This window comes from Macaca mulatta, chromosome 2 (assembly GCF_049350105.2).
Source record: "Macaca mulatta isolate MMU2019108-1 chromosome 2, T2T-MMU8v2.0, whole genome shotgun sequence".
NCBI lineage: Eukaryota > Metazoa > Chordata > Mammalia > Primates > Cercopithecidae > Macaca > Macaca mulatta.
In genome coordinates this window covers 170,895,442-170,918,158 of record NC_133407.1, presented here as the reverse complement: position 1 = coordinate 170,918,158, position 22,717 = coordinate 170,895,442, and the positions used below count along the sequence as shown (strand labels likewise).

The following is a 22,717-nucleotide window of genomic DNA, read 5'->3' as shown; positions in this document are numbered from 1 at the left end:
ATATAATGAATGGCAAACACCGAACCAAGTTCTTCTGTGCTAAGGAGCTGCAGAGAGCTGACTTTTATCTCCTTGTGAAGTAAATGAAGAGTTGAGACCTGGCAATGTGCTTGGTCAGCTCATCCCTGGAGCGCAGCACATCTGGGCCCTGACTTTACAAAGAAAAGCAAAGAACAATGTAATCCTCATAGTCTTTTGGCCCCAAAGATTCTTCAACCCGTTCCCAATCTGTCAGGGTGCTAATCTGTTTTGAACATTTGGTCCTTCTTTCCAGAACGTCTTCCCAGAGTAACCCAACCCTTCCTCCACACTGCCAGTACAGCCTGACTTCTGTGCTTCTCTCAGCTGGAATTCTACTGCACACACATCTGGCTGGTTGGCTTGCTTCCCTAGTAATTTAGACGCTACTTGAAAAAATCTGACTTAAACATGCATATTGGTCAGTGGTCTGCAATGTTTTGTCTTGTGAGTGTTCATTTTAAAAATGTGGCTTCATGTATATCATACCTATGAAAAAGTGCCGGTATCTACTGGGCAAGAAGTTATTGTGCTCTCTCTAAACCCTCTCAAAACTATGGCTGTCATACAGACTTGGAGGTAGTAAGGCTTGTGGGGAACAGAAGGCAAAATAGAAAAAGATCCTTTATCATTTAAATGATACTGAGAAATTAATTTACATGTTCTATTTTTAATCTCTCATATAACTGTAACCCGTATACAACTAGGCCTGGTCACTCTTGCTTTGAAGCCAGGTGCAGCTAAGGGTAACAGTTAAATCGCATCACTGACTCAGAAAGCTTTCAAGAATTTACAAGATCTTTGCTGTAATTTCCTTAAAACTTTCTAAAAATCCTCTTTAGACATGTTTTCTTCAGCCTAAGTTTTATGTTGCCATCGGCACCTTTCCTCAAATTTTAGCAGATAAAGTCCTTCCATCTAGTTATATATCAAAGAACACGTTGAAGTAATGAAAGGGAGCCATGTAAATTGTTTCATTGTTTAGCTTAATGAACATTTATTGAGCACCAGCTGTATACCACTCACTGTTTTAAGCTTCATGGTTACAAAGATAAATAAGACATAAGACACAATCCCTGCTTATTGATGATGAAATAGCAGGGCAGGCAACATCACTGTCTCCATTTTATAGGGAAGAATCTACACTCAGAGGTTAAGGGAGACATACAGCTGGTGGTGGTGACATCTGAACTAGACCAAGGACTGCCTGGTTTTTGGATTATTACTCTTAAGTGGTGCATGTAAGAGTCTTTTTTTTTTTTTTTTTTTTTTTGCAGATTGAAAGACATGAGGCCGGGCACGGTGCCTCATGCCTGTAATCCCAGCACTTTGGGAGGCTGAGGTGGGCAGATCACTTGAGGTCAGGAGTCAAGACCAGCCTGGCCAAAGTAGTGAAACACCGTCTCTACTAAAAATACAAAAATTAGCCGGTGTGGTGGCAGGTGCCTGTAGTCCCAGTTACTTGGGAGACTGAGGCATGAGCCTGGGAGGTGGAAGTTGCAGTGAGTTGAGCCTGCGCCATTGCGCTCCAGCCTGGGCAATGGAGTGAGACTCCATCTCAAAAAAAAAAAAAAAAAAAAAAAAAGAAAGAAAGAAAAAAGAAAAGAAAAACATGAACTATTTGACCAAAAAAAAAAAAAAAAAAAAAACCCGCAAAACCATTTGACAAAAAAACCCCACAAAACTTATAGTTAGTTAAACATCATGAGCGGTCATAAAAATAATAGTCATAGTCAACCTGGAATTTGAAATGGCTTTCTATATACCGTGTGAGACAAAGTAGCAAAGAAGCCATGTTTGCTCATTTCCCTTTGCTGTTATAATTTCACAAAGCCTCTGACTCTACGATGATGTGCAGCTCTTTTGAAAGATGTTTTGGAGACAAAACACAGAGAGCACATACCTCCCTCCCACCTCACGTCTTTTGCCTGAGTCACTACATTTCATAAAAGATAAATGACCCTGTCCTTGCCTTTTCCTGGACATAAGATAACATCTGACAGAGTTAGTGATTATGCTTCTGTAATCTACAACCAGATGTATTTTTACACCCAAACTTCGAGGTGATTCTGCCTTAATACAACTTCTGAGCAAGTTTTATGTGGTTTTGCAAGTACAGAACCCCTACCACATGTACATAAGCTGTGGGCTAAAATATTGTGCTGAAACAGGCTGACAGAACTGCCCTGGGGCTATAGACCGTAGTCTATAGACCTCAGTAAGACTTCTGAATAAAATTAACTTTAATTCTCTAAAAGCTTGATTTTTTTTTCTTTAGTCAACAGATACATTTACTCAGTAGAGCTTCTATAGCAGTACTGTCTAATAGAACTTTCTGAAAAAATTGAAATACTCTGTGCCACCTAGTAGAGTAGTCACTAGCCACATGCAACTACTGAGCCCTTGAAATGTGGCTGGTGCAACTGAGAAACTGAATTATTTTATTTTAATAAATGTAAATGTAAATCTTCACATGACCAGCAGCTGCTGTATCAGACAGCATAGCTCTATAATGTGCAGATAATGCTAACATTGGGGATGACCAAGGATTGCCTCTTACTGGAGAATAATCTTCCTCTTAACAGATATAGGGATATTTAACAGATATTTAACGTGTTTTAATATGGTGGGGGGAGTTGCAGGTTCAAGTAGGGTTGAAAGGGAAACAGACAAATGTGCTAACAGGCAGCCTTTCATGAAACAAAATAAGTCACAATGACCATCATTTCACAAGCTGGTCACTGGAAGGAGATGGATGATCTATCTGCAGAGACAGGCAGTTATACTTGCAGCGATAGAGAAAATAAGCTTGTGCTTACAGAAGTCTGTTTCTAAATGAAAGGCTTGGCTATTTTTATCTGTTTAAGCCTAGACATATCACTGAATATTAATAAGCTCTGTGGTCTGAAATGAAGTGGTTAAAGGTGGGAGGCAGAGAAATATTTTTCTTCCTTTTAGTAAGAGACAAGCAAACCTGAAACTTTAAGTCTTTATCTATGCACACCAGAAAAATATTTCAGTCCTTAAAGCTTCAAGAGTTGGCTCAACAAAGGGCAAGATGGGTTTTTTTTCTGGTATCCCTTCTTCCCATAATCCTCTGACTTGCACATTGTAGTGTCTAAGGATTTTTCTAATAAAAGCACACCTGCTTTTTCTTATTCATTTTGCATTTCCACACTACAAGAATATCCAAGCTGCTCGGTGTAACAATATTCCACCTAAGCTAAGGATGCTGGGGAGATTCTGTGACCAGGGCCCAGACAATGTAACAATAAAAGAGAAATTTTTAATGAAATCACTTTCACCAGATCCTTTCCACCAGCCCACTGGGGCATGATCACACAGAGGAAGAACAGAAGCCAACACACATGAAGTTCTAAGGACATCATAATTTTCTTCCCTTAATTATAAGAAATTATTCTGAACATACAAGACACAACATATGGTAATATAAAGGTAACAGGATATGAGTTTTTAACCAGTTTTGATATGGTGACATCACTACCTGTTTTCTGTTTCTCTTTGCTTCTTTGGAATGGAAGGAGTGATTAAACCCATTCTAGGAGGGAGGGAACTTTCTCTGCCCCTACTCCTCACACCCAGGAGGGAAGGCAAATATTTCTTCTTCCCTTCTAGGAAGTATATGATGACTAAGCATCCCCAGCCTGGAAAGAGAAGTTAGCTTTTAGTTGTTAGTGATTTGAGCCCTGGATTTCACAGTTATTGAGGATAATTGCACCAAAGAAAATGAAATAGTACAAAGTTGAGCCTGAAGGATAGAGGGTCCAGAGCTGGCCACCTGGAAAGTACTAAAAGTTGGGGATAATGAGCAAAAGGAAAGGGGAGTTACTAGACCGGGAGAATTATCTGGAAAAACAGGATGGGGCAGAGAAGGTGGGTAAAGGGGCATTGAATAGGAAATATAGGGTGAACAACTGGAAAATAGTCTTGAACATGAGAACCATAGTTTTCTCAATTTATCACTCAGTGTTCTCACAAGTGAGAATCATCTTAAAATCTGTGCGCAACACGCCTGTAATCCCACCACTTTGGGAGGCTGAGGTGGGTGGATCACAAGGTCAGGAGATCGAGACCATCCCGGCTAACATGGTGAAACCCCATCTCTACTAAAAATACAAAAATTAGCCGGGTGCGGTGTCAGGCACCTGTAGTCCCAGCTACTTGGGAGGCTGAGGCAGGAGAATGGTGTGAACCCGGGAGGCAGAGCTTGCAGTGAGCCGAAATCACACCACTGCACTCCAGCCTGGGCAACAGAGTGAGACTCCGTCTCAAAAAAAAAAAAATATCTGTGTGCAAGACCTCTGGGGGGATTATTTCTTCCTCTGTATCGTGACTTCACTAAATTGGCTGCCTGAAGGGGACAGCAATCATTCTCGCCACAGAATGTTGTCATGCCATTTGTGGTGGTACTCTCTGGGCCACCTTGCCACTACATTCCAAAACACTTTAAGGCTGAGGGGCTCCCTGGATTCTTCCACAGGTCATAGGGAAGAGCCTCTCCAACTGTATGTGGAAAGATTGGGTGGCAGAAGTTTCCGTGCAAGCTGGGATAGAAACCTTTAAATGGAAAGCTCCGTACCGTTAAGTCTAGTCAACCACTGATCGCTTCTCTGGTATCTATTCCCTTTTCTGTCTTTTCCAAAGAGATCCCAAATGTTTTTAGGTGTCCACTACCCCTTTTCTTTGTAGTCCTTGTTACCTAGGGGAAGTTGACCCTATTCCCAGTTTGGGGGTGGCTTCTTATTGATCCAAGCGTGGTTATCCCATCCCCATTGTCAGTGATTGGTCCAGGATGCAGGCTTAAGCCAATTAGCTCATGATATTCCCTCTTGATTCTGCTACTGGTCCAGGGCTGGGGAGTGTGAACTATCTGGGGCACTGGTCCACTTAGTCAAAAGGAAAGGACTTTTATTTCAAGTTTGGAAGAGATGGGATTGCTCTATCCTGCTGGACACTAAAAAAAAAAAAAAAAAAAAAAAGCGTATTTCCTTGATTCCTAATGGCAGCTATCTTATAATCCCATATAACCCAATAACCTTACACCATATTACCTTACACCGAATATATATAGGTTACACCCATATAACCCAATAACCTTACACCAAATTCCCCTAAAATTGAGGAGCCAGCCTTAAGATGTTCAAAAGCTATGAGACAGAGAGAGATGGAAAATATCATCACGTCTGAAAACTTTGTTGAGTCACGAACTCAGGCATTTTTGCAGCCCACCCTACCTATGAATTTATTCATTTCCTTGTTTAAATTAATTTTCTTGAAGTTTTCTACTACTTGTAGCTGAAAACTGGCTTAAAATCTTTATTACAAATGCCCAGGAAGCTGGTAGGGAAAATTACTTTTCTATTAGAATAAAACCCAGAACTTTCAATGATTATCCAGAAAGGAAAATCCAGTGTAGAGGTAGGGAGCTTATTAGACAGCTCCAATTTTATCCCTCCAAATCTCACACTTCTACATGGGGTTCTCCGAAGTTAGACACTGTAGCCACCACCATATTTGGACCCAAAGGTGTGTCAATTCCCTTTTAAAGTCCAGTGTAGATACAATTAAGCTGTAACTCCCAAGACAACTTTGTTACATGCCAAGAGAGAACAACAGGGACATGAGCAAAGAACATACCAGTGGATCAAATTTGTCTGACTTTCGAAGTACTACGTAATTGTTCCATAGCTAGCTGGGGCCTGGGTTTACAGACCTTGTCCTAATATCTGAGATGTTTATCAAAAGTTGACCCAGCTTCACATGGGATCCTGCTCAGGTTTCTAACTTCCTCCTAATTGACCTCAACATAGAGAGCACCATTTTGAAATTTGTCCCTCTGGAGTTCCCTCTTAAAACTTTGATAAATTTTAATGTAAGATTTCCACTTGAGTTCTAGTCAAGAAGAGTCTATCCCTAGTTGTGTTTCTCAGTCTGACTCAAGAACCATCCACAGTAGGATCACTTAAAATGCAGATTCCTGAGCCCCAGTCTAAGGATTATGATTCTATAAGTCTTGAGTGGCACCCAGGAATCTACATTTTAGTCAGTTTCTTTGATGATTGTTCCCAAGACAAAAATTTTCAACTTTGTTTTAAGAATAGTTTTAACTTTTCCAAAACTAGCAGTAAAGGTAGCCTGTATATCATGCTATCATGAAACAAACATACAAATACAATTGTCCACAAATGTACATATAGTAGTTATTCTGGACTTTTAAATCTGGCTTATAGCTGCAGTTGTACAAGCCATTTTCTATATCCTCTTTTTTTCCCTTAACCAATCCAAATATATGCTTTTTTTTTTTTTAACCAGAAGAATGAGTACAACATGACAAAATGTTTGTTCTCTCCTGCATTTAAAGAATTATAGTGAAAGTCCATATATACATTTCTTTGTAAAATGGGAATTTCACAAGAAGCATATGGAACGATATATCTAAGGCTGATCATAGAGTTTTGATGGAAATAATTTGATTTACAATAAATTTTAAAGAGTGCTAAACACATATTGGAAACAGAATGCTAACACATTAGAATGCAAGGGTGATGAAAAAGAAAAAGTAGCTCAAGAAGTGACCAGTCTGCAGGCCAAGCTCACTCCTACCCATAACATAATAAGAAGGGCTCTCCAATGGTAACATATCTCCTCACCCATCCACCCATCCACCCACCCATTGTCTTCTATTTCCACAACACATTAATTTATTGTGTTTCACGCTGCTATAACCTTACATCATTATTTGGAAGAACATGATTTAAGAACCACATAAATCTACTGTAAACAGTTTATTTCAATGCATGTAATTGTTATTTAGGTGGAATACCTCTGCTGTAATGACACCCAGGTCAGATAAGTTTCACTGGGTTCTCCCAGAAGCAGTTGCCAAGACAAAGACTTAAGTACTAGTAATTTATTTGATGTCATAGCCAAGGAATCAAGGGTTAGGGAGAGGTGAAGTGAAATAGAGAAAAGTAAAAAGAATAACGGGGTGTGATAATGAGCCATTTACTTCTGTGGCAACTGGGACTTATCCCACAAGGGACCTCTAGGACACTACACATAACACACCTCAGAGTTTTCCCAACCAAGGTGTAAGGAACCAGGATATTTATCCACCAAGTGCCTTTCATCATTGGTTGAGGGATGCTCCAGGGACATCTGTAGGAGATTGGTCAGAGTGGTGGGAGAAGCTATAGGGAAAGGAGCAGGCTTTCTGATTAGTCAGAAGCCTCTGCATAGCTTTGGGGGAGAAGAGCTGAAGGCAGCTGTTCTCTACCCTTGAGGCAGAGGGTAAGGAGTAGGTACAAGGAAGTGTAGGGGAATTTATCTTAAACAGACCTGTTTACTTATGTTGACCAGGAACCGAACTTTGATCATCCGTGGGTGTGACACAAGGGGAACAATAATGTTAATTACCCACAGATTGTGTTTGCTCCAGGCTTTGGCATTATGTCTGTACTGAATAAAAGCAAGTATCTCCAGCTGTTAGAGACTGCTAACTCTTTGGCCGCTAGTGCTGGGCAGTCCCCCAGCTGCTTTTACACTGTATACCTGTGTCTGAGTACTCCTTTCATCCGTTGCTCTGCCAGGGTCTGTGGGACAGACCTGGCAGTGTCTGCTGCAGTCCAGCCTTTGCATCACTCAGATTCCTTTGGGTCCCATGTTAAATGGACACAGTCCTGACACTGATTTTTCAGGAGATGATTGGTCAGAATTTCAAAAGAGGAAAAAAAAAAAAGAAGAAAAACGACAGAAAGTTTAATAGGGTAAGATACAATCTAAACAGCTGCAGTTGATCCCAAAGTCACCCTTGATAATTATTATCTCCCTCCTCTACCCCTTGTTTAGCAGTCCTGCTAGTCGAGGTTGTTTGCTTCATGTGATAACATACACTTTCATCCCTGAGGGATCTGAGTCCCTGATTCCATGCTCTTATTAAACTATGACTGCTTGAATTACCTGGTCATAAGGATCACAATGTATGAACTCAATAAAAAGTTTCTCAATAAATTTCCTGAGTTCTAGACATCCTTCCTGCTCGCATTTTGTATGAGCAATCCTATTTCTTTCTTTTTTTTTTTTTTTTTTTTTTTTTTTGACAGAGTCTTGCTCTGTCACGAGGCTGGAGTGCAGTGGTATGGTCTCAGCTCACTACAACCTCCACCTCATGGGTTCAGGTGATTCGCCTGCCTCAGCCTCCTGAGTAACCGGGACTACAGGCACATGCCACCATGCCCGGCTAATTTTTGTATTTTTAGCAGAGACGGAGTTTCACCATGTTGGCCAGGATGGTCTTGATCTCTTTGATCTCTTGACCTCATGATCTGCCTGCCTCGGCCTCCCAAATTGCTAGGATTACAGGCGTGAACCACGGCGCCCAGCTGAGCAATCCGATTTCTTTACAGTAATCAGGACCAATGACCACTCCCACTACAGTAATTCTCGTCTTTACTGTTGATCTATTAGTATGTGGAATCCAAAATGACTAGGTGGAAGTTATATCTTTATGTAAGAAGATCTCAGAGAGAGGTCTAAAGAGCCCTGACAGTTCCCAACACTGTTTTAGGGGGTGACAGAGGTCCACTATTTTCAACTGCATATCTGCAAGAGACCAAATTTTCTTCATATACTTAAACCGAAACATATCACAACAGAGTGAATACTGAAGCAGATATGAGAATCTATCTCCTATTAAACCATGTATTAAAAAGATTTGTGAAAATATAAAATAATAGCATTCTCTCATTAAACCTTTTGGTTTGGAAATAATTTATTTTTTCATTAAAATGTATTATTTATAATAACATGTAATGGGTTTACTATGGTTACTTTTAAAAAACCATATTTACTTACATTTTAAATAGTAAAATTTATTTACATTTAAAAATACTAAATTTTTTAGTTTTAATTATGAATAGGGTATTTCGTGGTAGAGAAAAACCCACACAAATAAAACTCATTGGTCTGCAAAGAGTGTAAAAGATCCCTGAAAGCAAAACATGTGAGAGCTCTGCTTTAGTTTTAATGGCACACTGACAGTATTCCCTGATAATTGTGACCCTTCCCTGTGTTATAAGAAAACTTCAGACAAATTAAATTGTATGGAGTTTAATTGAGCAAGAAAACAAAATGATACACTAATCAGGCAGCCTCCAGAATCACAGCAGATTCAGAGAGACTCCAGGGATGCCTGATGGTCAGAACAAATTTATCGGCAAAAAAAGGAAGGTGACCTACAGAAATTGGAAGTGAGGTACAAAACAGCTGGACTGGTTACAGGTTGGTGTTTGCCTTACTGGAACACAGTCTGAACACTCAGCAGTGTATGAGTGGTTGAAGTACTACTGCTGGGATTGACCAAGACTCAGCTATTGTTACAGGCACACACTCCTGTTAGGTTTTAATCATGTTTGCCTATTATGTTCCGGTTGGTCCACAAGGACTCAAATATAGAAGTACGGAGTCCTTATCAGGCCATATTTAGTTCACTTTAACACCTGTGAACTAGTACCTCCACTGCAGCAGAGCCTAAAAGTGCTAGAATGGAAAGTACAAATGTCCTGAGAGGGTCACTGGGAGTGACAGTGAGAGGAATCACTCCTTCTACCACTGGTTTCTTTACCTACGTATTCTAACTTTTGAGTCACCAAACCATGTAATGGCTATAGATTTGAAGTTTAGGCTGGGCACGGTGACTCATGCCTGTAATTCTGGCATTTTGGGAGGCTGAGGTGAGCAGATTACTTGAGGTCAGGAGCTCGAGACCAGCCTGGACAACATGGCCAAAACCTGTATCCACTATAAATACAAAAATTAGCCACGCGCAGTAGCTCACGCCTGTAATCCCAGCTACTTGAAAGGCTGAGGCAGGAGAATCCCTTAAACCCAGGAGGCAGATGTTGCAGTGAGCTGAGATTGCGCCACTGCAGTCCAGCCTGGCAACAGAGCGAAACCCTGTCTTTAAAAAAAAAAAAGGTTATATCTCTCCGACTCTGCAGGGTATCATTCCCAGATAGGCATGTTAGTTGTATTTTTTAAAATGATATTATGAAAATTTTCTAACGTGCACAAAAGTAGATAGTACAGTATAATGAACCTCTCTGTATCTAGCATCCATATTCAACAGTTGTCAAAATTATGTAACATGGTTTATCTTTATTCCTTTGTTTAATTTTTCCTCTTTTGCTCTGCCTATGTTATTTTAAAATTCTTTTACATTTTTTGAGATATAATTGAAGTACACTTCACACATTATAAATGTATAACTTGATGAGTTTTGACATATTATACACCCTTAAAGTCATCACGAACGTCAAGATAACAAACATTTCCATTACTTTCCAAAAGTTTCCTTCATGCCTGTTTGTGATCCATTCCTCCATCCACCACTGTCCCCGGGCAACCACTGATCGGTTTTGTCACTGTAGATTAGTTAAATTTTTCTATAATTTTATGTAAATGTGTTAAAAAAATTAATTACGAGACCATTAGGCTGAGGTAGCTCCCGGGCTCTGGGTCCCTACATAAGCAAACCAAAACCAACTCACTGTACATAAAACAAAGCTTCACCAGTCAGAAAGTAGCAACTAACCTCTAATTAGGGACTTTCCACTGGAATGATCCAAACAAGGCTACTCCTCCACTTTGACCAATTTTTAAAAATTGTTTTGCCTTGCTTCCTCGTTTAGTCTATAAAAGTGTCCCCTTATACCCCTTTGGGGAAGCCTCCAAGACACTTGCAGTCTGGAGTTGCCTGATTCATGACTCCCTGTTTGCTGAAATAAACTCTTGAATATTTGAATGTGACTCAGTTTATTTTTAACAAATTAAATTATATTAATATATGCTCTGTTTTTTGCTTGGATTCCTTCACTCAGCGTAACTATTTTGAGATTTATGCATTGATAGGGTTGGCTGTGTCCCCACCCAAATCTCATCTTGAATTGTAGTTCCCATAATCCCCACGTGCCGCAAGGGGCCCTGGTGGGAGGTAATTTAATCACAGGAGTGTTTACCCTCATGCTGTTCTCGTGATAGTGAGTGAGTTCTCATGAGATCTGATTGCTATATAAGGGGCTTTTCCCCGTTTTGTTTAACACTTCTCTTTTCTTTATAAATTACCAAGTCTCAGGCAGTTCTTTACAGCAGCATGAGAACAGAGTAATACATGCACATTGTTACATATCTCAATAAATTATCCATTTTACCATCGAGTAGTTTCCCACTGTATGAATATAAAGTTGTGCTGAATTATAATGCTTTGGTCAAGAACAGACCACATATATGACAGTGGTCTCATAAGATTATAATACTGTTTTTTTTACTGTACCTTTTCTATGATTAGATACACAAATACTTATCATTGTGCTAAAATTGCTCACAGTATTTAGTATAGTAATATACTGTACAGGTGTGTAGCCTAGGCACAATGGATTATAGCATATAGCCTAGGTGTGTAGTAGGCTATACCATGCAGGGTTTTGTAAGTACATTCTATGATGTTTGCACAAAGGTAAAGTTGCCTAATGACACATTTCTTGGAATGTATCAATTTCATTAAGCGATGCCTGGCTGTACCAGAATTTGTTTATCCTTTCACCTGTTGATACACATCTGAGCTGTTTCCAGGTTTTGGTTATTAAAAATAAAGCAGCTATGAGCATTTGTACACAAGTCTTTATGGGAGTGTAGGTCTTCTTTTTTCTAGGAGAAAAATGGCCTGGTCTGTGATAGGTGGTTGTTTTTTGTTTGTTTGTTTTTTGGTTATTGTTTTTAGTTTTTTAAGGAACTGTCAAACTTTTTTTTCAAAATAGCTGTACCATTTTACATTTCCACTAGTAGTCCAGAAGAGTTCCTGTTGCTCCATATCCTCCCCAAAACTTGGTTGGTCACTTATTTTAGTTATTGTATTAGGTGTGTACTGATATCTCATCGTGGTTTTAGTTCACATTTCCCTAATGACTAATGATGTTAAGTGTGTTTTCATGTTAATTTTTCATGCATATATCTTCTTACATGAAGTGTCTGAATAAGACTTATGCTTATCTTCTTATATTTAAGAGTTTTTATATGCTTTAGAAACAAGTTCTTTGGTAGATATACGTGTTCCAAACATTTTATCTAAGTTTGTGGCTTGCCCTTTCGCTTTCTTTTGAAGAACAAATGGTTTTATTTTGATGAAGTCCAATTTTATAATTCTTTTTATTTTATGGTTTTTGCTTTTTATGGTCTGAGAAATCTTTACCTATCCCATGGTAGCAAAGATTTTCTCTTGTGTTTCTTCCTGATGTTTTATAATTTTACATTTTACGTTTAGGCCCTTCATCCATTTCAGGATAACTTTTGTGTATGCTGTGAGGTAGAGGTTGATATTTTTCATATTCATATCAAGCATCAACTTTTTGAAAAGCATTTTTGTTTCTCATTAAATTGCCATTGCACCTTTGTAATCAATCAATTGATCATGTATCTGTGGGTCTATTTCTAGACTCTATTCTGTTCCATCGATAGATTAATAGATATATAATTTTTTATCAATGCCAAAATGTCTCTATTACTGTGACTTTATAATAAGTCTAGAAATTAGGTAGAAGAAGTCCTCCAACTTTGTTCCTTTTTTGAAAAATCACATAGGTTATTTTAGGTGCTTTTCGCTTTCCAACTTCTACAAAAGAGCTTGCTGGAATTTTTATTGGTATTGCACTGACAAATTTGGTGATAATTGAAATTTCCATTATCTCAAGTCTTCTAATTCATAATCATGTCATGCTTCCCCATTTACTTAGGTTTTCTCAAACTTCTCTAAGCACGTTTTACAATTTTCGAGTGTAGCGGTCTTGGACATTTTTAATTTAGTTATTCCTAAGTATTTTACGTTGTTCAGTTACTACTGTAAATGGAATTGTATTTTTTCAATTTAATTTTCCTATTGTTTGCTAGTAATGTATAAGGAACAATTGATTATTGTATATTAACCTCATAGCTGTGGCATTTCTAAATTCATTCATTAGTTCTAGCAGTTGTTTTGTAGAGTTCTTAATATTTTCTACACGAGCAATCATATCATCTGCAAATTCTTTTTCCTTTCAACTTTTTATGCCTTATTTTTTATTTTTATTTCTTATCATACTGGCTAAAACCTTCAAAACACATTGAATAGAAGTGGTGAGGGTGAGCAGGGACCTTTTTCTTGATTTAAGGTGCAGCAATTCAGTCTTTCACCAGAAAGAATGATATTCATTGTAGGGTTTGTTTGGTTTTGTTTTGATCAGTTTAAGGAAGTTTCCTACTCTTCCTAGCTTGATGATTGGATGCTGAATATTTGAAATGCTTTATATGCACATATTGAAACAATATAATTCTTCACTTTTATTCTGTTAATATAGTGAATGACATTAATTGATTTTTGAGTGTTAAACCAAACTTGCATTCCTAAGATAAAACCTACTTGGCCATGCTCTATTATACTTTTGACATATTGTTGGATCCTACTTGTTGACATTTTCTGTTTTATTGAGTTCTCTTCTTAATTATTTCCCTTCTTCTACTTACTTTGTGTTTACTTTGCCCCTGCTCTTCCAGATTCTGCAGGTGGAAACTTATGTCGTTGGTTTTATACCTTGCAGATTTTCTAATGTAAGCATTTAAAGCTATAGTTCTTTTTTGTATTCTTGTTTTTATTAAGATCAACATGTTTTCTAATTTTCCTTGTGCTTTCATCTTTCACCCATGAGTAGAAATGTGTAATGGTCAAAGAATACACTATGTATGATTTTGACCTTTCTAGTTTTATTAATTCTATTAAGAATTATCTGATTATATGTTTGTAACAATAGCTTGTGTTAGTATTATTTTACAAATGAAGAAACTGAGACTTAGGGAAGTTCTACAGCTGGAAAGGACAGAGTCAAGATTCCAGTCCAAATAATCAGGCTCTAGATCCGGTGCTAGGAAGGGCCATGTGATACAAGCTCTGCCTGCTTTCAGGCCTCGGGGTATTAGCCATGTGTGCTCTGTGGCATGGGACCTTCGGAAAATTAAACTCTGCTAACAAATTCTTCTCAGCTGGATGACCAACAAGGCATTGCTCAGTCTGCATTAACAACTTCTGGCACCCAGACAAGGGCAAGAACAGGGCTCTCATGGGGACTAAGAATCATCTTCTGCTGTGGGCCCTCCAGGGCAGGTTCCTGCGCTCCACCCTTAGCTGATTCACAGCACTAAGCAGACAGGGGACTCCCTGACATGAGCTTTCAGGATAAGGAAAAGGGAGGCTCTGCAGCATCCCAATCATTTCACGCAGCAGCTGCTTGGGTCCAAGCTAGCTGTGGATGAGCAAGGATGGCTCCGTTTGAAGGGCTGATGAGGAAGGTCTAGCCTCCCATGTGAAAGCTCAAGGCGCCAGGTGGCCTCTCTTGGGACTGATGTTCTTTGAGCATAGACCATTTTTCAGGTGTTTAATGTTCTTGGTTACAATTTATATTGACTCAGCTGCAGGCACTCTGCTGACACAGCTGTGTTGTCATCTGAAGATTGTTAATTCCTCATATAAATGTAATGATACACACATATAAGCTTTGGTCTGGGTCTGGCTGGAAAAAAAGCGAGCAGGTGCCCCCTCTCCAAAATTACATAGGAGCCATAAACCCATGGTAGGAGGCTACTACTAAATCTAGACATCTTGTACTAGTTAATGCTTTGCTAGCTAGGCCTTAAATCGTGCCACTCATATCATTCTCTCTCACATATACCCCTTCTACAAATTCACTATGCTTCACCGCACCTCTGACACTTCTGTGAGATACATGGGATCCAGCCTGAGAGAGCACCTCTATTTTGTAACAAGGAAACTGAAGTCCAGGAAGAAAGAGTAACTCACCCAAGGTGAAGCTGGACCAGAACTCAGAAGCAGGAGGTCTTTGTTCAGTAAACTTTGCGGTAGAGTACAACACCCTGGGTTAAACACGGTGGCCCACGTTCTGCCTGTCAACCTATACATAATATGGAATGGAAACTGTCAGTTCCACAGGGATGTTTGAAAAATAAATACTCTGCTTTCTCTGCATTTCCTATAGATCCTGTGTTAGTTTCCTGTGGCCGCCATAATAAATTACCATAAATGTGGTGGCTTAAAGCAACAGAAATTCATTCTCTCACCGTTCTGGAGGCTAGAAGTCTGGAATTCAAGTGTGAATAGTGCTGGTTCTTTCTGGAAGCTCCGAGGGAGAGTCAGTTCCATGCTTCCCTTCTAGCTTCTGCCAGAAATTACTGGTATTCCTTGACTTGTAGATGCACCACTCCAACCTCTGCCTTCATCTTACTCACCTTCTCCTCTGTGTGTCTGTCCTCTGTGTGTCTCTTATAAGGATATTTGTTTTTGAATGTGGGGACCACCTGGATGATCCAGGATGAGCTCATCTCAAAACCCTTAACTTAATTGCATCTGCAAAGAGCGTTTTTCTAAACAAGGTCACATTCACAGGTTCCAGGTGAAAAGACAGGCACATATATTTGGGGTAGGGGCACCATTTGCTACATGCCAAAGCTAAGTAAAATACCAGAGTTCATCATTAATTTAAGTAAGAAAGTATTACTGAGTTTTTAGTATGAGGCAGGAATTCAGCTAGGAGCTGGTGATAAAGAAACAAGTGAGATATACCACTCTATACCTAACTGTAATCTAATAACAGGCCCAAATGCAACTGATCTAAACACTGGTAAGGTACAAGTACAGGAGCAGGCATTATGCCATCATCCTATTGGAGACATACTTAGCTTACATGAGTAATTTTAACAACAACAAAAGAAGTCTTTCCTAAAATCCCACTCACAGTTAAAGGAAATGCCATCATTTCCTTTGCTTTTGGTGTGAACCCACCATATGGAAGGGGATAGTACAAGAAGTCGACAGAGTTAAGATATATCAAACCTGACTCTTTGAAAGTACTTCATGTGGTGTACAGCAGAGCTCTGGCCAGTTTCATCTTCTTTGATTTCTGCGGTCAGACTCTCTTAAAGTGAATGTGGAGCTCAAACTACTTTTCACTGTATCAAGTAATAAACATGCTAAATCATTCCCAAAAGGCAATGAAGAATGAAAAGATAGGACTCAATAAATGAGAAGTGCATTTCCCTATAGCAAAAAACAACAACAACAACAACAACAAAAAACTGCTTCAAGTCTTTTTTTTCCTGTGGAAACCCTGGAAACAAGAGCACATTCCCATAGAGATCCACATTCTCTCCTAGTTAAGAGATTGGCCCGCTTTACTAACTTTTTCCATCAATGTAGCTTTCATAGCTAATTCACGAAGACAAGACCCCTAAACCACCAGAATTTACAAGTATCAAAGTTACTGAATGAATTTTGTCTAAAATTAAAGGAGTGCCAAATGCTTTCAACTTCACCTCCTACTCCATTCCATTACCCCAGGTATGGCATTCAGTAGATTTTTCCTTCTCTGATTCTGACCGTCAGTTCATTGAGTCGGAGCCAGTTTAGAAGCTGATGCAGTTCAATGCTTTCTTAATGCAGCAATACAGTGGTGGACAGAAAAGAAGAAAGAAAAGTTTATATCTCTATGGATGCATATTCCTCAAGCTTGCCAGAAATATTAGAAAAGGTTTAATCCCCTCTAATTTGAGAAGATTAAAGCTTAAAAACCATCCTGAGCAAAGCAGTGTGTTCTGCCACTATGCTGCTGGCATGGGCTACAGATGAGATCGGGGCCCAAGACTTCTAGGTTTGGGCTTCTTTTTCCTAAAAGAGAGTGGGAAGGACAGGGAGAGAAAGAGAGACAGACAGAGCCTTTTGACTTAAGTAAATGGCCTGATTCGAAGCCCAGCTTGCCAAAGCACCAGGGCCAGGAGTTTCAGAAAAAGGAATCAGAATGGAGGTGCCCACAAGAAACGCCTTGATTTGGAGTCCAACTTAAAATTGCATTTCCAGACACAGCAGAAGGATGCGTTTCTGGTTGATTCTCCTTGCTGTTGTCATGACCAGGAGAATTCTGGTCCACATCCATTCTTAATTGGTTGATTACATTTGATCCTGAGGCCATGAAATTGGCCAGTTGGTTATACCCTTTCAGAATGGTTCTCTTTGGGAACCGCAGTCTGGTGTTACACTGGATGGGGAGTTTCCTTGTGGTTTTTACTCCTTTTACAGAAATGCACTTCTTTCTCCCCAAACAAGTCTCCTAGGCCCTTCCCATTGTCCCTCATAACTCTTCTTTGGCCTTCTCTCATATTGCAGAAGATTTCCAGGTTGTAACCTAGAAATTTCATTACTTAGAATTGTTTATTCCCAGTGTCACAAGAACATGAAAGACTTATCCAGACCCTGACCACTTTTCCCTTCTAGGGCACATTCCAGAAATGCAGTCACAGCAATATTTCTTATGTATGTGACTCTGCAACTTTGGTATTTGCTTAAAAAAATTTGGCAACACACGGTCCGAAGTGCTTAGTTTTACTGGGGCAATTTCTAGGTGATTTGTGTCCTCTGATTTGATTATTCAGTCCACAAAAATCTGCTCTTCAGACCTGTCTAGAGCATTTGCATTCAGTCTCTTTTGTCTCTGGGGAAACAAGTGAGCCTTAGGCCACAAAAGATGCTCTAATTTGCCCATCCCTTTATGGTAACAAGAATTAGCCAGCCAAAGACTGGAATAAAATAATCACTACTTATTTCCTATTCTACCATAAGGACAAAATGATTACATGCAAAAAAAAAAAAAAAGGAAGGTATACACTGCAAACAAGTTTCAGGGAGAGACAGAGCGGGGTAAAAGACAGTGGTTTCATTTGACAAAATTATTATGCTCATATTTTCCAGTTTGCTTAATCCACACTTGCTTTACTTTCCCTGTTACTGGACTGAATAATCAAATCAGAGGACACAAATCACCTAGAAAGTGCCCCAATAAAACTAAGCACTTCGGATCATGTGTTGCCAAATTTTATTAAGCAAATATCAAAGTTGCAGTGTCACATACATAAGAAATATTGCTGTGGCTGCATTTCTGGAGTGTGCCCTAGAAGGGAATAACCACATTATTGGGGTTATTTTCTCAGGGTGCAAGTTATAGAGAGTCCATGCAAGTGTTTTCTTGGGTAACCTTTGGATCTAAGTAGCATGAGGTCACGATTGCTCAATTCACATGTGAAGATAATAGGAGTGAGAAGAATGGCGCAGAATTAAGACCGGTTAAACAAAAAGTTAATTGCAAAGAGGATATGCTTCTGCAGCCCCCTTCCTGAACTTTCCTAAATCTGTTTTATTATAGTGCCCTTTTATTATAAAGAGAAAGCTTCCCTGTAGGCTTTCAAAGATCAGAGCTCTTCAGTCCCTGCTATACTGACCATTATTTAACCTTAATAATTAAGAGTTTTTCTCTCCATTCACTTCCTTCCACTGGGGACTTTATGTCAACCTTCCCCCCTCCGCAAAAAAAAAAAAAAAAAAAAAAAAAAAAAAAAAAAAAAGAGCTAGAAAGTTTAACTGTGTTTTGACTAATAAAGAGAAGAAAGAAAATGGAATTAAGCCTAAAAATGTGGCCCCAGAATGACGAAATTATTAGAATAAGGAGCATCTCAAATAAGAAATGCATTCTAGTCTGAAAAATGTTTAGGGATAGAATAAACCAGTGGCGGTCAGGCGTGGTGGCTCACACCTGTAATCCCAGCACTCATGGAGGCTGAGGCAGGTAGATCACGAGGTCAGGAGATCGAGACCATCCTGGCTAACACCATGAAACCCCGTCTCTACTAAAAAATACAAAAAATTAGCCAGACATGGTGGCGGGCGCCTGTAGTCCCAGCTGCTCGGGAGGCAGAGGCAGGAGAATGGCGTGAAACCTGGAGGCAGAGCTTGCAGTGAGCCGAGATCATGCCACTGCACTCTAGCCTGGGTGACAGAGCTAGACCCCGTCTCAAAAAAAAAAAAAAAAAAAAAAGAATAAAAACTTCTACTTCTACTCCCCTTTCACCAGGCTCTTATATAATGAAATGTCCCTTGTTAAGTCACTATAGCTTTAGGAATTCTTTCATTTTTAAAATGTTTATCAAAACCACTAATGGTATGTATATTCCATGATCAGGTGGTACCGATTATACTTTATTTTAGGTCTGAGTACATCATTTTGAGCAACCCTTTCCTCGATATGTAAAAATATTTTCAGAAATAATCATGAGATGAAACAAATAATAAAATGGCCAGAAAAGAAATACAGACAATGAAAAAATAAATAAATAAAAATAAACCAGTGGTGGTGAAACAGTTTGAGACAGATGAAATGCTGTTTCTTTCCTGGACTGGCAATCATCCTCTAGTGGCCAATGTTTTTAAAACAAAGAGTATATTGGGTTTGCTTTTCATTTAAGAAAAAAGCACTCAAGATAATCAGGAAAAAAAAAATTGAAAAATACAGAAAAAGAAGGAGGAAAAACAAACCCACAAAAACCATCCACTTATAGTCCTACTAGATTAGAAACAATTTTGGGAGTGTGTGGAATTCTGCGAATTTTGTGAAAAGAACATGACCTTTGGAATCAGAGAGATCTGGATTATTTTATTTTATTTTATTTTGAGATGAAGTCTCACTCTGTCACCCAGGCTGGATTGCAATGGCATGATCTCAGCTCACTGCAACCTCCACTTCCCAGGTTCAAGCAGTTCTTCTGCCCTGAAGTAGCTGGGACTACAGGTGTGTACCACCATGCCTAACTTTTGAATTTTTAGTAGAGACGGAGTTTTACCATGTTGTCCAGGCTGGTCTCGAACTCCTGGCCTCAAGTGATCTAACCGCCTCAGCCTCCCAAAGTGCTGGGATTACAGGTGTGAGCTACTGCACCTGGCCGAGATCTGGATTTAAATCCAGTTTCAAGCTGTGTGACCTTAGACAAATCCCTTCAATTTGAGCAGATGCTTAATGAATGGAAATTGAACAACAAATCTGATCATTTTTCTATATCAGAGTCACTGTAGAGGGATACTCACTTTTTCTATTCATATACCTCCCTGAGTTTCAGATTGATGTTTAACTATCTTTAATGTTCCTGATTTGGCTTGTTTATTTTTCATTGTTATGATCTGAACTCCACATTACTGGCTTCTTCATTTGGCCAGTAACTGCAACTCCATTGCAGCCTTATTTTAGCTAAATCTATTGTAGCTCTTGCCTTTCTCCCCACAGGAACCCTTCTTTAGCCTTTTCCAAGGACACTTTCAGTCCCTACCTGCTAGCCTTCGTGTGCCAGTGATGTCCTACTCTTCTTCTTGAAAGAGGGAGCAGCCCATGAACCTGATGCTGCAAGACCTCCTTCTTAGTTCTCAAAGTAAACAAAGGTTAAAATGAAAATAGTTATGACGAATCATACTGATGCTGTATTTCAAAGAACTTTCTGTAGCATTAAGTCAACAAGATAAATTAATTCTGAATTCAAATGTTGGGAAAACTACTGCACCTCTTGCCCACTGCGTTCTCTAGTGTGCTTTGGAGGAGCACCCACTGCTGCAAGTCCTTCACACACAGCTTGCAGAGCAGCACACAAGAGTCCTGGGGGCTGCCCTCCCAAGTGGGATGGAAGTGAAAGTCTATGTACAAACTTTCTTCATTACCCAGGCTGCCAAGAGAGCCTTCTGGAGCTCACAGATAAAATTCAAAAAGCTCAAGCAGTAGCAAAACCTTGATGCTTATTGAAAACCAAAGCAAAGCAAAACAATAATCCACCTTGCTTATCAACACCTTTCCTGGGACTAGGTGAAGTCGTGCTTTACAAAACACCATGGGTTGTGAAATTAGTTTGATAGATGCAGTTCACAATTTTTAAATAAAAAAAGTAGAAAGCATTACAGTAGAAGATAGATGGTACAGGTAGATAACGTTTCACAAACTTTTTCAGTGTGTGTCTTTGTGAAGCAAAAATTTCTTCCCACGATCACAGTTAGAAAGGTTTAAAAACTTTTTCCGTGGTCTGAACATTTGTGTCCCTCAGTTCATAGCTGAAATTGAATCCCCACTGTGATAGTATTAAGAGTTGGGGCCCTTGGGAGCTGATTAGGTCATCAGGGCAGAGCCTTTATGCATGGAATTAGTATTCTTATAAAAGAGGCCCAAGGAGCTTATAAGTCCCTTCCTCCATGTGAGGACACACAGAAGGTGCCGTCTATGAGGAATAGGACCTCGCCAGACACTAGATCTACTGGTGCCTTGATCTTGGACTTCCCCGTCTCCAGAACCGTAAGCATTACCTTTCTGTTGTTTATAAATTACCCAGTCTAAGGCATTTTGCTATAGCACCCTGGATGGACTGAAACAACCTTTGTGACAGGACTTGGGCCTGGAGTAAGAGCAGGGTAACACGAGGGATTTGAAAGATCCTTGGAGAAAAGAACAGGGCAACGATGGGGACGGGCAGGTGTTTGGGTGGGTACCAGAGAAAGTTCTCTTCACAATTCTGCCAGATTCCTACACATATATGCATGTACACCAAATCATACCACACCCTATATACACATTTGCCTATTCCTAACACCACTCTTCTAAATATGTTTCCAATTGCTGCCTCCAGCATAAATGCCAGAGACTCCATCTTTGATCTGAGAGAATCTTGGAAAATATCAGTCCAGGTGGATGCCCACAGGAAGAACATTAGGAACAATGAGAGACCTCTGTTTCTTTCTTGAGCTGGGTGTAAACGCTAATGCAAGAGTGATCAACCACCTTGTTTACATATCTTCCTATTTTAGAGTTTCTGCTTGGGAATATTTAGATTAATGAGAATATTATATGTACAAATATATGAACAAAGTCTCCAATTTTAGGTTACATTGCTAAGCAGCTGTAATTCAAATATGAGAAAACTTGAAGTTTCATGTTCTTAGCCGCATCTTGTGCTCTACAAATGTTGACGGTCTTACCTAAGGAAGGTCTAGTTAAACCGCAGCTTCCTCTCAGTTCTCTCCAAATCCAGCAGGGAGTGTGCGTGTTGTTCCTTCTCCCTGTGTCTTGATCTCAAGGGGTACCTTAGGAAGGCTGCAGTTGGACAGCTGAGCTAAAGCCGCAAAGACCGCATTTAACCGTCCTCATTTGGGTACAATTGACATGTTCTCACATCTTATCACCATAGAAGTCCCACAGAGAGAGTGTGAGTGAGGGAGAGAGGAACTGAAAGGGACTCACCCACAGGACATTACCGCCACACCCAGAAGCAGATTGGTGAGAGGTGAAAGCAGCCTCCCGGGTCTCCTCAGCTGCTGGTCTACCCAGCCCTCATAGGGTGTGGGATGCTCAGCCCTGTCCCAATTCCCTCCCTCCCCACCGTGGGGCTAAAAGGCAGCCTCAGCTCCATTCTTCAAGCTTCTTTCCTGACCTTCCTCCCCTGACCCTCAGCCCCCTGACTCTGTCCCATAATATTTACCTGCAGTAGGCAGATGTTCAGATCACCTCACCCAGGAAACCTCCCTCAGAGAACTTTGCTTCTTCCCTTACCCTCCGAAAATTTTATTTCTATAATCATTTATCTTAATATTGGTGAGCCTTGTTGCATATTTAATCATTAGCATCCTATTGGTTTTTTGTACTACACTATTTCTTCGTGTTCCTGTTCAAGCTACCTTACACAAACCAACTATCCTGCCAGCTTGGCAGGGTGCCTTTATATTTCACAGATGCTG

At 39.7% G+C, this 22,717-nt stretch overlaps 1 long non-coding RNA gene across 1 annotated transcript; it reads right to left on the bottom strand.

Moving 5' to 3' along the window:
- Positions 1-6,744: 6,744 nt before the first annotated feature.
- Positions 6,745-22,312, bottom strand: LOC144339414 (uncharacterized). The gene is made up of 3 exons (XR_013414404.1): positions 21,962-22,312; positions 14,918-15,029; positions 6,745-7,724 (listed from the first exon to the last, which is right to left on the bottom strand). It is a non-coding gene; the product is annotated as an uncharacterized LOC144339414 (long non-coding RNA).
- Positions 22,313-22,717: the final 405 nt, after the last annotated feature.